Source organism: Coregonus lavaretus, assembly GCF_964263955.1.
Source record: "Coregonus lavaretus genome assembly, chromosome: 1".
Classification (NCBI taxonomy): domain Eukaryota; kingdom Metazoa; phylum Chordata; class Actinopteri; order Salmoniformes; family Salmonidae; genus Coregonus; species Coregonus lavaretus.
In genome coordinates this window covers 47,808,732-47,825,795 of record NC_139988.1, presented here as the reverse complement: position 1 = coordinate 47,825,795, position 17,064 = coordinate 47,808,732, and the positions used below count along the sequence as shown (strand labels likewise).

At 42.9% G+C, this 17,064-nt stretch overlaps 1 pseudogene across 1 annotated transcript in view; it reads left to right on the top strand.

Annotated features, from left to right (window-relative positions):
• Positions 1 to 1,177: 1,177 nt before the first annotated feature.
• The window catches only part of LOC311133326 (tetratricopeptide repeat protein 27-like), a 169,084-nt pseudogene continuing 153,197 nt past the window's right edge, over positions 1,178 to 17,064 (top strand). Inside the window, exons 1-3 of the transcript XR_014615196.1 lie at positions 1,178 to 1,268; positions 9,971 to 10,151; positions 10,501 to 10,513. The product of XR_014615196.1 is annotated as a tetratricopeptide repeat protein 27-like (transcript). The remainder of the gene's footprint in view (positions 1,269 to 9,970; positions 10,152 to 10,500; positions 10,514 to 17,064) is intronic.

Genomic DNA, 17,064 nt, shown 5'->3' with positions numbered 1-17,064 from the left:
TAGTGATGTTGCAGACTCTGGGGCCTTTCAGAACAGGTGTATTTTTACTGAGATCATGTGACAGATCATGTGACACTTAGATTGCACACAGGTGGACTTTATTTAACTAATTATGTGACTTCTGAAGGTAATTGGTTGCACCAGATCTTATTTAAGGGCTTCATAGCAAAGGGGGTGAATACATATGCACGCACCACTTTTCCGTTATTTATTTTGTATATATATATATTTTTTCATTTAACTTCACCAATTTGGACTATTTTGTGTATGTCCATTACATGAAATCCAAATAAAAATCCATTTAAATTACAGGTTGTAATGCAACAAAATAGGAATAGGAAACACCAAGGGGGATGAATACTTCTGCAAGGCACTGTATGTATGAAGTTTGGAAATGAGGAAACTAGCATAGTTCAGCTAGCCAGCTAGTTTAGCCAGGGAAAACCAGGGAAAACGAGCTTGGGCCTAGTGCGAATGTGTGCCCACATAAATCAGGAAACAGATTGTAGTTTTTATGCCCTGAAAACAGGAGCTGTCGCTGAAAAGTTTGATTAAACAATTCAGAGACTGAAACAAATAAATCAATTAACTTATATTTAAGGAGAGCATATCGATATACAATCCTGAAATCAGCAGTAACTGTCAATAGTAAAACAAATCTTAAAACGATGTTTGAGTGAACCCTGAATACAGAAAATGAATGTTGAAGTCCCTTCTGGACATGGTAGACTCCTCCTCCTTACAGCTCTCTCATCAGCCTGTGAGGCTGCATTAATTTGATTGGCTGGAAAATAATGGGCGGAGTTGCTTGAACATCAGCCTGTGATGCAGCAGTGGCGCAAACATCAGCCTGTGAGGCAGCGGTTCTTCACAGGCACCAAAGTCACTTGAGCGACCAGCACCAGAGATATTAGGAAAGTATCAATGCCAGCACCCTACTTATTAGGTTTCCCATGATGCAATGCGTATCTGTCATGGATGCACACTTACGTCACTCACAGCACATGGGTTGAAATACACAAATGTATACCACTGAGTTGAAATAGCCTACATTACAGCAGTAAAAAAAAATATATATATATATATATATATATTTTTTGTCAATTTACAATTACACAGATCCCGGTTGGAAACAGTATTGACTTCATTGTAAGACTGCTGCAAATAACAATTTGGGATGGTGCGGGACGCTGAGATTCCTGTGCTCAGAGGTTTTCTGACACCAAGCGAGGCAACTGAATGGAAGCAGAATGTTTTCAGCTCTGCAGGTGAGAGATTATTAATCATTTATTCGACAAGCAGTTTTATCAAATTTTACATAGATTTTGGTGTAGTTTTACCTAGTTGGGTGTGTTTTGTGAGTATTGTAGCTACAAGCAAACGATAGTTAACTATAGCTTGCTGGTGGTTAATACGTTCAGCTAACGAGTAGTTAGCTAGCTAAAGTTGTTAATGTGGAGACGAAGAAATGCATGGCTCGCAGTTAACCACTGTCAGTCGGTTTGTCAATGGTTTGATTACATGTCATTTGACTTCAATGTAAAATATTTGGGCTATGTGATTTCATTAATTGAAGCTAACTAGTTAGCTACTTCATAATAATACAGGGTTGAATGCTACCTTGTTGGCTAGCAAACTATCTGTCAATTTGACAGTTTAGAATCTAACGTTAACACTGTAGCGGAGAACGGAGTAGTGGCGCACTTCGAAGGCTAGACCGCACACTAGTCATTTTTGGCACATGCAATTGACTGAATATTCATCTCATAGACTCATACTGTAACTTTTAAACCCAGCTACAGCTAGCTACCTCATTGTCACAATATTATTATACCGGTAGCGAGCTTGCCTGATGCTGTGCCACATCGCACCAGCCCTCGCTCTGCCTTCGCGCGAGCCACCAGTGTGCAGAGAACTACATTAGCAGCAATAGTGGAATCGGTGGTTAGCCTTCAAAATAAAAGTTAACCATTGAAACGTGCAAAGGGTAAAAAATGTGAAATCATGCCACAATTGGACTAGATAATGCTAAACAAGGTGGAATGTTACATAAATTCCACAAAAGACAATTAGTTAATTGGACAAAAAAAACAGCTAAACATTTTTGAAATCGCATGTATTAGACTTCAGAATTAGCTTACTCAGTGACTCCCACAGATTACAATTCTAAAGAGTTTACACAAAAATTAGCGTTGCAGCGTTTACTGCGGGACGTTAACTGTGGGAAATCCCCTCACTATTCGGCCTATTGTGTGCATTGGACATTCATATTGCAATGTACAGCTTATGTACAGCTTACCTATGGATCTTGGGACCATGAAATGGGGTTATCAGCCTACTCAGTGGCACTCACAGAACACAACTGAAGAGTTTTCACAAATATTAGCATTGTAGCTTTTATTTGCGCGACTTTAACAGTGGGAATTAACCTCACTATTCGGCCTATTGTGTGTATTGGACATTCATATTGCAATGTACTATGCTATGGATCTTCAAATCAAATCAAATCAAATCAAATTTTATTGGTCACATGCGCCGAATACAACAGGTGCAGACATTACAGTGAAATGCTTACTTACAGCCCTTAACCAACAGTGCATTTATTTTAAACAAAAAAGTAAGAATAAAACAACAACAAAAAAGTGTTGAGAAAAAAAGAGCAGAAGTAAAATAAAGTGACAGTAGGGAGGCTATATATACAGTAAAATAAAGGGACAGTAGGGAGGCTATATATACAGGGGGGTACCGTTGCATAGTCAATGTGCGGGGGCACCGGCTAGTTGAGGTAGTTGAGGTAATATGTACATGTGGGTAGAGTTAAAGTGACTATGCATAAATACTTAACAGAGTAGCAGCAGCGTAAAAAGGATGGGGTGGGGGGGCAGTGCAAATAGTCCGGGTAGCCATGATTAGCTGTTCAGGAGTCTTATGGCTTGGGGGTAGAAGCTGTTGAGAAGTCTTTTGGACCTAGACTTGGCACTCCGGTACCGCTTGCCGTGCGGTAGCAGAGAGAACAGTCTATGACTAGGGTGGCTGGAGTCTTTGACAATTTTGAGGGCCTTCCTCTGACACCGCCTGGTATAGAGGTCCTGAATGGCAGGGAGCTTTGCCCCAGTGATGTACTGGGCCGTACGCACTACCCTCTGTAGTGCCTTGCGGTCAGAGGCCAAGCAGTTGCCATACCAGGCGGTGATGCAACCAGTCAGGATGCTCTCGATGGTGCAGCTGTAGAATTTTTTGAGGATCTGAGGACCCATGCCAAATCTTTTTAGTCTCCTGAGGGGGAATAGGCTTTGTCGTGCCCTCTTCACGACTGTCTTGGTGTGTTTGGACCATGATAGTTCGTTGGTGATGTGGACACCAAGGAACTTGAAGCTCTCAACCTGTTCCACTACAGCCCCGTCGATGAGAATGGGGGCGTGCTCAGTCCTCTTTTTTTTCCTGTAGTCCACAATCATCTCCTTTGTCTTGGTCACGTTGAGGGAGAGGTTGTTGTCCTGGCACCACACGGCCAGATCTCTGACCTCCTCCCTATAGGCTGTCTCATCGTTGTCGGTGATCAGGCCTACCACTGTTGTGTCGTCGGCAAACTTAATGATGGTGTTGGAGTCGTGCCTGGCCATGCAGTCATGGGTGAACAGAGAGTACAGGAGGGGACTGAGCACGCACCCCTGAGGGGCCCCCGTGTTGAGGATCAGTGTGGCAGATGTGTTGTTACCTACCCTTACCACCTGGGGGCGGCCCGTCAGGAAGTCCAGGATCCAGTTGCAGAGGGAGGTGTTTAGTCCCAGGATCCTTAGCTTAGTGATGAGCTTAGAGGGCACTATGGTGTTGAATGCTGAGCTGTAGTCAATGAATAGCATTCTCACGTAGGTGTTCCTCTTGTCCAGGTGGGAAAGGGCAGTGTGGAGTGCGATAGAGATTGCATCATCTGTGGATCTGTTGGGGCGGTATGCAAATTGGAGTGGGTCTAGGGTTTCTGGGATTATGCTGTTGATGTGAGCCATGACCAGTCTTTCAAAGCACTTCATGGCTACAGACGTCAGTGCTACGGGTCGGTAGTCATTTAGGCAGGTTATCTTAGAGTTCTTGGGCACGGGGACTATGGTGGTCTGCTTGAAACATGTTGGTATTACAGACTCAGTCAGGGAAATGTTGAAAATGTCAGTGAAGACACTTGCCAGTTGGTCAGCACATGCTCGGAGTACACGTCCTGGTAATCCGTCTGGCCCTGCGGCCTTGTGAATGTTGACCTGCTTAAAAGTCTTACTCACATCGGCTACGGAGAGCGTGATCTTGGGTCCATTCTGAAGTCTTAATACATCCACAGTGCTATTTCCAACATTTTCTTTACATGTTTGTGTAAAATTAAATAATTGTAGTTTTGTTTTATTCATATAACATTCCAACCTTGTTTAGCATTATCTGATCCAATTGTGTCATGATGCCACTATTTTTATTCGTTTGCATAAGTTGCAATGGGGGACTTTTATTTTGAAGGTGACCCGCCAATTCCACTTTTTTTGCTCACCCTAATGTTGTTCACACCACATACGTGTGCTGAGCAGCCTGTAATGCATCCCCACGTGAGGATGCAACTTGCACATTTCCACCAGTATTTACAAGTAGCTAGATGTCTAGCAAAATTATGTTTAACTCGCTAGTTCAACTAACGAGTAGCTTTGGGCTCCGTAATGTTTTCTTGCTACATTATATAATAATATGAGAGGCAGCAATAGTGATTTAATTGCTGTCAGGCTCTTTCGCTGAACACTCTTTTGTCAATTTACTGCATTGAGGCTGCGGTCACGCACGTGGGGCAAGCATCCCTGCCCCGGTGATGGAAAACGTAAGTCACTCTGGACAATCACCATGCACGGCGGCTATATGCACGGCTATTTTCTTGACATGTATGTATGTATGTATGCTCGGTTATTTTCTTGATATGTATGTATGCTCATCTGTGTTAAATCCGAGGTCACTTGCTTTGCACAATAATCAGCCCTTTCATATAATTCTCGCCCATCATCCAGTCACTGATGGCACAGTAGTTGAATGAAGTGATGTAGCACTAGCTATGTAATGGTTGTCTGGGCTAGTTATGGTCTGTTGTTGGAATAGACATGACATATCTTTTGGTCTACATTTGGATAAAGCAAACTAGGCTGTGATTTTGAGACATCACTTCTCTGCCATTTCTGACATCAGACTGTATTGAAATGATGTATTGTGAATGAAGCGTTAGCCCTGTTTCATTACACTGCAAGTTACTTTTTTTAATTCAGCAAGTCTACACTGATGACATACAAATGGAGCTAGTTCCCTCCCTGTTCCCGTGTGTGCGTTTGTAGGAGAGATATGAGGCAGTTGCACTGACTAGTCTGAAATCTACATAAATGTAATGTATTAAATGTTGCTTGAATATTGAGGCCCTGAGCAATTCAGAAAGTCATATTTCTCCCATATTGATTTGCCTTACATTAATTACTGCTTAATGTGAGGACCTTTTATGAATTACGGTCTTATTTGAGGTCCAATTGTTTTCCATAATTGCTGTTCTTTTCCCTGACAAATCTGAAATAGAAATAGAATAGCATTTGGTGCATGTCAGGTTGTCATTGAATATCAGTCTCAAAACACGTGGATTTATTATTGAAATGACAAGACAGTTCGGAATGGATGGTTGGTTTTCTTGGTTTCTGCTATGATGACATTCTGTAATGAAAACATTTCAGTGCAGCTTTATCAGTGAAAGCATTTGCGTGTCCCAATAATCTCTCCTTTCTCCTGAAATCCTGGTGCACTTGTTCACTACCCTTCATGGATTAGATTTTTGTGGGGAGTAGTGCATGAGTGCACACTTCAGGACTCATCCTGTGTGTGTGATTTTAGTATTATAGTTATTTAGCTCGGGGATTCAAACTAGCAACCTTTCGGTTACTGGCCCAACGCTCTTAACCACTAGGCTACCTGCCGCACCAGCTTGCAGGGCCATTTTTAGTTTGCTCAGGTTTGCCAGTCTTCTGCTACTGTACACCCAGCCTCTCCTCCTTCCCATTGCTCTCTCTCCCTCTCTCAGCCCTTCCTCACTCCCATCAGGTGAGCACAATGCAATCAATGCTAATGAGCCCGACACAACCAATGCATTAAATGCAATTACACCAGGCCAACACGCCTTGTCCTCATAGCTAGACTTATCTTTATAAATAAAATTTTTTCTCCTCTTCCTCCCCCTTCAGCGATGCCCCTCCAACAGCCAAAAGCCTGCACACACATACCAAATGCTCTCCTGCAGAGCATTGTTTAATATGCTGATCTTCCTAATGAGAATATGGAGTTACATTACCGTAAACCTACAATTAAACGAAGAGTCTCAAATAGCCGCCTGTCCCTTTTTAATATATATATATATATATATTTTTTATTTTTATTTTTTATTTTTATTTTTTTTAGTCATTTAGCAGACGCTCTTATCCAGAGCGACTTACAGGAGCAATTAGGGTTAAGTGCCTTGCTCAAGGGCACATCGACAGATTTTTCACCTAGTTGGCTCGGGGATTAGAACCAGCGACCTTTCGGTTACTGGCACAACGCTCTTACCCACTAAGCTACCTGCCGCCCTTAACCGGGCAATGGCACACATTTCAGCTAGGGCTGTCCACGACTAAAATAAATGCTAGTCTATTCTTTCGACCAATTGATTGGTTGAAATGTTAAAATGTATTTTTCCATATATAGACACATCCCATGTGTTTTAGTCGCTCTCTCACATTTACATTTTAGTCATTTAGCAGACACGCTTATCCAGAGCGACTTACAGTTAGTGAGTGCATACATTTTTCATACTGGCCCCCCGTGGGAATCGAACCCACAACCCTGGCGTTGCAAGCGCCATGCTCTACTAACCGAGCTACAGGAGGCCCCTTCTCCCTGCTGCAGCGACCACCACATAAAAATCAACAGCTTGTATCATGCTGTCTGCGTTGCTGAAGTTGCGATTTAATTACAGCCATTTGTGACTGAAAAGTTATGTTACAGAAACCCCTTATTTGTTTAGGAAAAACATTCCCTATTCCCTCAACTCTTGCTCTCTTTACGTGACACATGTATGCATCTCATGCACGTGACCAATAGGGCCTGACCTATAGCATATCATAATCACATCAATAAATTGATTATAACAAACTCTGAACACCGTAACATGTGACAGCAAAATGGATGCAGAGAATGTGACAAATATACTCTACACGGGGAATGTTTACTGGTTGCTCAGGAGGTAAAGGTGAAGTCAGGTGTGTGGAATACATTTGACTAGTTGTGGAAAATACTGGACTTCAAGAAAAATAAGGTAAGGAGCAAGTGCTGCGTGCATATTATGCGTGCTAAACAGGAGCTGTTAGATTAGATTGATTGATACGGTAACCTATTTAAGTATTAAAATATAGGCCCTTGTAAGTTACGGTATTAAGACTAAACAGGATGCGCTCTTAGGCCTACAGCTCGATGGTGGTTATACAAGGCTGCTATACTAAGCCTACTAATGATAATGGCATAATTTATTATTGTAATGATGATCATAATAATAATAGTAATAACAATAAGGAGATCAAGGAAAAAGGAGGGTTGTTATTATAAATATAATTTCAGACAATTTTGAACAAAGTTAACAACACTAAATCAATTATAAATAATACAAGAGAGGCTGGTCTAACAACAAAAAAAGTATAAAGCCTTTTATTACAGCATAGTAAAGATTAAAAACAGCAGAATTAGTGAAATAGTTTCTAACGTGGTTGTGTGAGGCTTAGAGCTCCCGGAATCAGTTGGCTATTAAACAAACACTCAAACAGGCAATAGAAGCAGGATCTGTCTTATTTCTGTAGCTATACAGTGCCTTCGGAAAGTATTCTGACCCCTTGAGTGTTCTTGGGTATGACGATACAAGCTTGGCACACCTGTATTTGGGGAGTTTCTCCCGTTCTTCTCTGCAGATCCTCTCAAGCTCTGTCAGGTTGGATGGGGAGCGTTGCTGCACAGCTATGTTCAGGTCTCTCCAAAGATGTTCGATCGGGTTCAAGTCCGGGCTCTTGCTGGGCCACTCAAGGACATTCAGAGACTTGTCCCGAAGCCACTCCTGCGTTGTCTTGGCTGTGTGCGTAGGGTAGTTGTCCTGTTGGAAGGTGAATCTTCTCCCCCAGTCTGAGGTCCTGAGCGCTCTGGAACAGGTTTTCATCAAGGAGCTCTCTGTACTTTACTCCGTTCATCTTTCCCTCGATCCTGACTAGTCTCCCAGCGCTGAAAAACATTGCTTCACCGTAGGGATGGTGCCAGGTTTCCTCCAGATGTGATGCTTGGCATTCAATCTTGGTTTCATCAGACAAGAGAATCTTGTTTCTCATGGTCTTAGTCTTTAGGTGCCTTTTGGCAAACCCCAAGCTGGCTGTCATGTGCCTTTTACTGAGGAGTGGCTTCCGTCTGGTCATTCTACCATAAAGGCCTGATTGGTGGAGTGCTACAGAGATGGTTGTCCTTCTGGAAGGTTCACCAATCTCGACAGAGGAACTCTAGAGCTCTGTCACAGTGACTATCGGGTTCTTAGTCACCTCCCTGACCAAGGCCCTTCTCCCCCGATTGCTCAGTTTGGCCGGGCGGCCAGCTCTAGGAAGAGTCTTGGTGGTTCCAAACTTCTTCCATTTAAGAATGGTGGAGGCCACTGTGTTCTTGGGGACCTTCAATGCTGCAGAAATGTTTTGGTACCCTTCCCCAGATCTTTTCCTCGATACAATCCTATCTTGGAGCTCTGCGGACAATTCCTTCGACCTCATGGCTTGGTTTTTGCTCTGACATGCACTGTCAACTGTGGGACCTTTTTATATAGACAGGTGTGTGACTTTCCAAATCATGTCCAATCAATTGAATTTACCACAGGTGGGCTCCAATGAAGTTGTAGAAACATCTCAAGGATGATCAATGGAAACAGGATGCATCTGAGCTCAATTTCGAGTCTCATAGCAGAGGGTCTGAATACTTATGTAAGTAAGGTATTTCTGTTTTTTAAATTTTAATACATTTGCAAAAATGTATACATATTTTTTCACTTTGTAATTATGGGGTATTGTGTGTAGATTGTTGAGGATTTTTATTTTTATTTAATCAATTTTAGAATAAGGCTGTAACGTAACAAAATGTGGAAAAAGTCAAGGGGTCTGAATACTTTCCGAAGGTACTGTATATGGATGATTTAGAAAGCCAGGCACATTTAACAGTTAGGCTATTGATTATAGACCTAATTAAGTTGGGGTTTCCTCTCTACTCACAGATAAATATGAGTCTACACCAGGCACACAAAGTAAAAACAATAGACATACAATAGCAAAATTGTGATGGTGTCAGAAGAACTAATGACTTTTTTTATACATGGTCTATCATATTTATTGAGCCACCCATTATCACAGATGCACGTACACACACACTCACACACACAAGACACATCTGTCACGACTTCCGCCGAGGCTGCCTCCCCTCCTTGTTCGGGCAGGTTTCGGCGTTCGGCGTCACCGGCTTACTAGCCACTGCCGATCCATTTATCATCACTCCATTTGTCTTGTCTTCAATCACACACACCTGGTCCTTATTCCCTCATTAGTCATGGTATAAGTGTTCCCTCTGCTTCCTTGTCTGTGTGGGTGATTGTTTATTGTAGAGGTTAGTGTAGCTCGGTGGAGCTCGTTGTGTTGTGTATTGACGGGAGTATTTTTCCCGTGTGCCTTGTATTTTCCAGTGCGCCTGTTTTGTGCCCTGGAGTGTGTTTGACGCATTTCTGCGTAAACCTGTATTTTGTGGATTAAAGCCTGTTATGCTGTGATTTACCCTCCTGCGCCTGACTCCTTCATCACCACCTCATCACAACATCTCTGAAGATGTTACATTGTCAGCTTCTTGTGTGTCTCACTGCTTGTTCCTGTTCCAGAGGCGGGTCCCGTGCTGCAGTCCCTGTTCGATGGGGACTTTGAGGCGGTGCTGCTGAATCCTCAGGTTCTGGACCTGCTGGGTGGTGGAGACTGCAGCGATGGAGAGGCCATTGATACCTACCTGGAGAGACGGATCCTGGCCTACCTCAATGACAGCACAGAGAAGGACAAGGCTGACAGGTAAGAAACAACATCTGTGATCTCATGCTGATGCCTTATTCAATGTTACTTAATTCATTGAATCAAATGTTTTAGTGTTTGGGGGGAAAGCCTGCACACCCTGTAGCTCCCAGGACCAAAGTTAGTGACCACTGCATTAGTGTTTATTATAAACAAGATTTACTATCCTTTCAACTCAAGCCCACGTATTGCTTTTTTAAGTGTACATCGATATGAATTAATAAAACTATCCATGACTTAATCTTGAAAACAACACCTCATGCCATGATTTAGACCCAAGTTCACGCCAAGCTGTGCTGCCAGGTGACGCCTCAAATTGGATGCCCACCACAGTTACATTCTTGGGCAGGAACATTGTGCCAGTACAGTTATTATTTTTTTGATTGATTGAAGGGATAGGGGAATTGCCAGGCATGGGCTGATACCACTGGCTGAACGCTGCTGACTGGAGCTTCCTGCTGCCATGAATTATACATTTTTAATAAGGACAGCTTAACATCTCCTCCTCCTTCTCTCCCATGGGGATATCAGCACCCGTCGCTACCCTCTATATCAGAACCTTTCAATCCTCTATCGTTCTTCCTTTTCTCATACAGCGTTTTTAGTCAACTAGGTGGTCAGAGGAGCCTGTATGTACAGTATGTATGCATGGCTTTAATTGCCCTGAGGGAGATACGAAGCAGCGTTGTACTTGCTCCTCTTTGCCCTCAATCTGTGCCTGGGTACTCCAGAAGTCCTATTGAATGACTCCTGCTGTGAGGACTGGAGCAGCCGGCCATATCCACTTTGGAAGGCTGCCGGCCTGATTTGCAGTGTGGAAATCAAATGGCCCTATCGTTACTTGTTTCGTTAAGCGGCAGGTAGCTTAGCGGTTAAGAGCGTTGGGCCAATAACCAAAAGGTTGCTGGTTCGAATCCCGAGCCGACTAGGTAGACCATCTGCCGACGTGCCCTTATTGTTCCTGTAAGTCTCTCTGTATAAGAGCGTCTGCTAAATTACTAATCTAAAATGCAGAACAAATATACACTACCGGTCACAAGTTTTGGAACACCTACTCATTCAAGGGTTTTTCTTGACATCAAAACTATGAAGTAACCAAAAGTGTTATTTCATAGTTATGTCTTCACTATTATTATACAATGTAGAAAATAGTGAAAATAAAGAAACCCTTGAATGAGTAGGTGTGTCAACTTTTGACTGGTACTGTATGTATATACAGCTGCGGAAAATATTAAGAGACCACTGCAAAATTATCAGTTTCTCTGGTTTTACTATTTAGAGGTATGTGTTTGGGTAAAAATAACATTTTTGTTTTATTCTATAAACTACTGACAACATTTATCCCAAATTCCAAATAAAAATATTGTCATTTAGAGCATTTATTTGCAGAAAATGACAACTGGTCAAAATAACAAAAAAGATGCAGTGTTGTCAGACCTCGATTAATGCAAAGAAAATAAGTTCATGTTCATTTTTAAACAACACAATAGTAATGTTTTAACTTAGGAAGAGTTCAGAAATCAATATTTGTTGGAATAACCCTGATTTTCAATCACAGCTTTCATGCGTCTTGGCATGCTCTCCACCAGTCTTTCACATTGATGTTGGGTGACTTTATGCCACTCCTGGCGCAAATATTCAAGCAGCTGGGCTTTGTTTGATGGCTTGTGACCATCCATCTTCCTCTTGATCACATTCCAGAAGTGTTCAATGGGGTTCAGGTCTGGAGATTGGGCTGGCCATGACAGGGTCTTGATCTGGTGGTCCTCCATCCACACCTTGGTTGACCTGGCTGTGTGGCATGGCGCATTGTCCTGCTGGAAAAAACTATCCTCAGAGTTGGGGAACAATATCAGAGCAAAAGGAAGCAAGTTTTCTTCCAGGACAACCTTGAAGGTGGCTTGATTCATGCGTCCTTCACAAAGACAAATCTGCCCGATTCCAGCCTTGCTGAAGCACCCCCAGATCATCACCGATCCTCCACCAAATTTCACAGTGGGTGTGCGACACTGTGGCTTGTAGGCCTCTCCAGGTCTCCGTCTAACCATTAGACGACCAGGTGTTGGGCAAAGCTGAAAATTGGACTTATCAGAGAAGATGACCTTACTCCAGTCCTCTACGGTCCAATCCTTATGGTCTTTTGCAAACCTCAGCCTGGCTCTTCTTTTTTTCTCATTGATGAAGGGCTTTTTTCTAGCTTTGCACGACTTCAGCCCTGCCCCTAGGAGCCTGTTTCGAACCGTCCTCGCCGTGCACTTCACCCCAGCTGCCGTTTTCCATTCTTTTTGTAGGTCACTTGATGTCATCCTACGGTTGTTGAGTGACATTCGAATGAGTTGGTGGTCATCCCGGTCAGTAGAGAGTCGTTTTCACCCTCTGCCGGTCTGTAGCTTTGTTGTCTCCAATGTCTGCTGCTTGACCTTGTTCTTATGAACCGCCGTCTTTGACATTTTAAGGATGGAAGCAACCTGACGCTCACTGTATCCCTCTGCCAGTAAAGCCAGAATTGAACCCTTCTTTTCCTCACTCAAAACTTTCCTTTTCAACTCTTGGCATGGTCAATGGTTATTTTTTTGATTAATATTACTTTTGAGGTACTATTAGCACTGTTTTTCCCATCCAGCTGGTCCTATTGCAAGAGGATAGTGATGCCCACAGCAGTGGTTTTTATACTTTTTCCTTGTTAAATAAGATTTGGTTCATGTGATCACCTAATCAGTACCTAATTCAGTAGAATGAGGTGTGCCTGTGTTGGAATTCAACAGACACTGGAATGGAATGGCTGTCATACACGTAAAGATGCTGATTTAAGAATTGCAGTGGTCTCTTAATTTTTTCCCACAGCTTTATATTACAGCCATAAAGGAAAATATTAGTTCTATAACTGCATATTGGCAGCTGCCTTTTGAGTTTCAGAAGTTCACTACAACATCCTAAGATCATGATATAAAGGAGGCTATTTTAGTGTTAATGATACTTACAAATTACTACATGCTGCAATGTGTGGTTTGCTGATAAGCTCCATTGTAACGATAAGATCCATTGTAGTGATCCTACTATTACAGTTGACACGCACATGTACCGTCGTATGCAGCTTTGGACCTCATCCCCCTACCATTCAGCCTTTTAAAATGCTGATGAGATATAGGGAATTAATTACAACCACCTTTTTCAGCAAACATCTGGGAGTTCAGCAGCTAACTGACTTTAACTCAAGGGCACACTGTCCGCTGCCACCTCCATCCCTCTAGTCTTATTGTCACCCAGCTTCTCCACCTCGCCCATCCCATTCATAAAGAGAGGAGGAGAGGGGGCTGCACTGCTCATCTGCATGTCACCCTCTCAAATCAAATAACATTTATTTGTCACGTGCTCCAAATACAACAGGTGTAGACCTTACCGTGAAATGCTTACTTTCAAGCCCTTAACCAACAATCCAGATATCACTATTTCTAAAACAAGCCATAGAAAGTTGGTTGCAATTTCAATTTAATCCACCAGAAAAGACAGAACAAATATTGCAACAAATATTGTGGTTAAACTCAAATATACTAATTGATAAAAAACCGTTCTTTTTTGACAAAATGTTTAAAAAAGGTATAATCTTTGTAAATGATATAATTGGTAGGACTGGTGGAGTTATGTCGCACATGCAGCTAACAAAAACATATGGAAATGTCTGCTCTACCCAAAATTACAACCAAATAATTGCAGCCTTACCGCAAAAATGGAAGAGGAAAGTGGAAGGAGGAGAAAGTAAGGAACTTGTCTGTCGGCCTTGCATTAAAGAACATAATTGGTTAAGGAAAACTGTGATAAATAAAAAGGTATATCAGTTTCATTTAAGGATCAAAGGATTGACAGCCGTCCCAATAGAATGTTATTTATATGGGGGATACAATCTTCCCAGCTCTGCAGATTTTGCTGCGAAGAGACAGAATCATTAGATCATTTGTTTTGGTACTGTCCATTTGTAGCTTGTTTTTGGACACAGGTCCAGGAATGGCTAAAGGATTGCAATATTTACCTGGAGCTAACCCTGCAGATAGCACTACTGGGTGATCTGAAAAGTCATAGTCAATCGATCAATAACATAATACTATTAGCAAAAATGTTTATTTTCAATTCACAATCTGTAGAAACAATGAGAATAGAAAGGTTCAGAACTTTTGTAAGACATCACAGTACAGTTGAAATATATATGGCAAATAGAAATCCTATATAGATGGTGTTAAAAGATAGATGGGAGTTGTTGAATGGAATTGAAGGATGGGACTAATAACAACTAACAATAACAAGATAACTAATAATGTAGGCACGCTGTGTCCATAATAAGTGTATGGGCTGTAGGTTGGGAGCTTTTGTGAAGGAGCACAGTTAGAAAGATATGGCATATAGAAGCAAACCGGATGGACATCATGAAAATGATCGGAGAGGTTGAGAGTAGAAGAAGTTCAGGAGAAAGAACAAACAAAATGTCATTATTGTAAAATTGACTGTGTCCATAAAATGTAGATAGTGGGCATGGGCTGGAAGTAGAGGCCTAGGCGTTGTTGTTTACTCCAAGTGGGGAAAGGGTGGCGGGGTTGGAAAGTAATAAAGAGGAATATATATATATATATATATATATTTTTTTTTTTTTAAAGGATATGTATGTGTGTATATGTGAAAAAAATTAACAAAATAAAAATAAAAACAATGCAGTATAAAAAAAATTGAGTTAAGAAAATATTTACCAAATAAACTAAAGTAAAAAATAAAAAAAAGTTACGCAATAAAATAAAAATAACTAGGCTATATGCAGGGGGTACCAGTACTGAGTCAATGTGCGGGCATACCAGTTAGTCGAGGTAATTTGTACCTGTAGGTAGGAGTAAAGTGATTATGCATAGATAATAAACAGCAAGTAGCAGCAGTGTAAAAACAAAGGGGGGGGGGTTCAATACAAATAGTCCGGGTGGCCATTTGACTAATTGTTCAGCAGTCTTATGGCTGTTAAAGAGCCTTTTGGACCTTGACTTGGCGCTCTGGTACCGCTTGCCGTGTTGTAGCAGAGAGAACAGTTTATGACTTGGGTGACTGGAGTCTTTGACAATTTTTGGGACCTTCCTCTGACACCACCTAGTATATAGCTCCTGCATGGCAGGAAGCTTGGCCCCAGTGATGTACTGGGCCATACGCACTACCCTCTGTAGCGCCTTACGGTCGGATGCCGAGCAGTTGCCATACCAGGGCGGTGATGCAACCTGTCAGGATGCTCTCGATGGTGCAGCTGTGTAACTTTTTGAAGATCTGGGGACCCATGCCAAATCTTTTCAGTCTCCTGAAGGGGAAAAGGTGTTGTCGTGCCCTCTTCACGACTGTCCGGACCATGATAGTTTGTTGGGGATGTGGACACTAAGGAACTTAACACTCAACCCTTTCCACTACAGCCCTGTCGATGTGAATGGGGGCGTGTTTCCTGTAGTCCACGATCAGCTCCTTTGTCTTTCTCAGGTTGAGGGAGAGGTTTTTGTCTCTGACCTCCCTATAGGCTGTCTCATCATTGTCGGTGATCAGTCCTACCACCATTGTGTCGTCAGGAAACGTAATGATGGTGTTTGAGTCGTGCTTGGCCACGCAGTAGTGGATGAACAGGAGGGGACTAAGCACGCACCCCTGAGGGGCCCACGTGTTGATGATAGCGTGGCTGATGTTGTTGCCTATCCTTACCACCTAGGGGCGGCCCGTCAGGAAGTCCAGGATCCAGTTGCAGAGGGAGGTGTTTAAACCCAGGGTCCTTAGCTAAGTGATGAGCTATGCACTATGGTGTTGAACGCTGAGCTGTAGTCAATGAACAGCATTCTCACAGGTGCTCCTTTTGTCCAGGTGGGAAAGGGCAGTGTGGAGTGCGATTGAGATTGCGTAATCTGTGGATCTGTTGGGGCGGTATGCGAATTGGAGTGGGTCTAGGGTTTCCGGGATGATGGTGTTGATGTGAGCCATGACCAGCCTTTCAAAGCACTTCATGGCTAAAGACGTGAGTGCTACGGGGCGGTGGTCATTTAGGCAGGTTACCTTCACTTTCTTGGGCACAGGGACTATGGTGGTCTACTTGAAACATGTAGGTATTAGACTCGTTCAGGGAGAGGTTGAAAATGTCAGTGAAGACACTTGCCAGTTGGTCCGCATGCTCTGAGTACACGTCCTGGTAATCCGTCTGGCCCTGCGGCCTTGTGAATGTTGACCTGTTTAAAGGTCTTGCTCACATCGGCTACGGAGAGCGTGATCACACAGTCGTCCGGAACAGCTGGTGCTCTCATGCATGCTTCAGTGTTGCTTGCCTCGAAGCGAGCATAAAAGGCATTTAGCCCGTCTGGTAGGCTCGCTTCACTAGGCAGCTCATGGCTGGGTTTCCCTTTGTAGTCCGTAATAGTTTGCGATCCCTGCCACATCCGACAAGCGTCAGAGCCGGTGTAGTAGGATTCAATCTTAGTCCTGTATTGACGCTTTGGCTGTTTTTATGGTTCATCTGAGGGCGTAGCGGGATTTCTTATAAGCGTCCGGATTAGTGTTCCGCTCCTTGAAAGTGGCGGCTCTAGCCTTTAGCTCGGTGCGGATGTTGCCTGTATTCCATGGCTTCTGGTTGGGATATGTACGTACGGTTACTGTGGGGACGACAACATCGTCGATGCACTTATTGATGAAGCCGGTGACTGATGTGGTATACTCCTCAATGCCATTGGATGAATCCCTGAATATATATTCCAGTCTGTGCTAGCAAAACAGTCCTGTAGCGTAGCATCCGTGTCATCTGACCACTTCCGTATTGACCAAGTCACTGGTACTTCCTGCTTTAGTTTTTGCTTGTACGGAGGAATCGGGAGGATATAATTATGGTCAGATTTGCCAAATGTAGGGCGAGGGAGAGCTT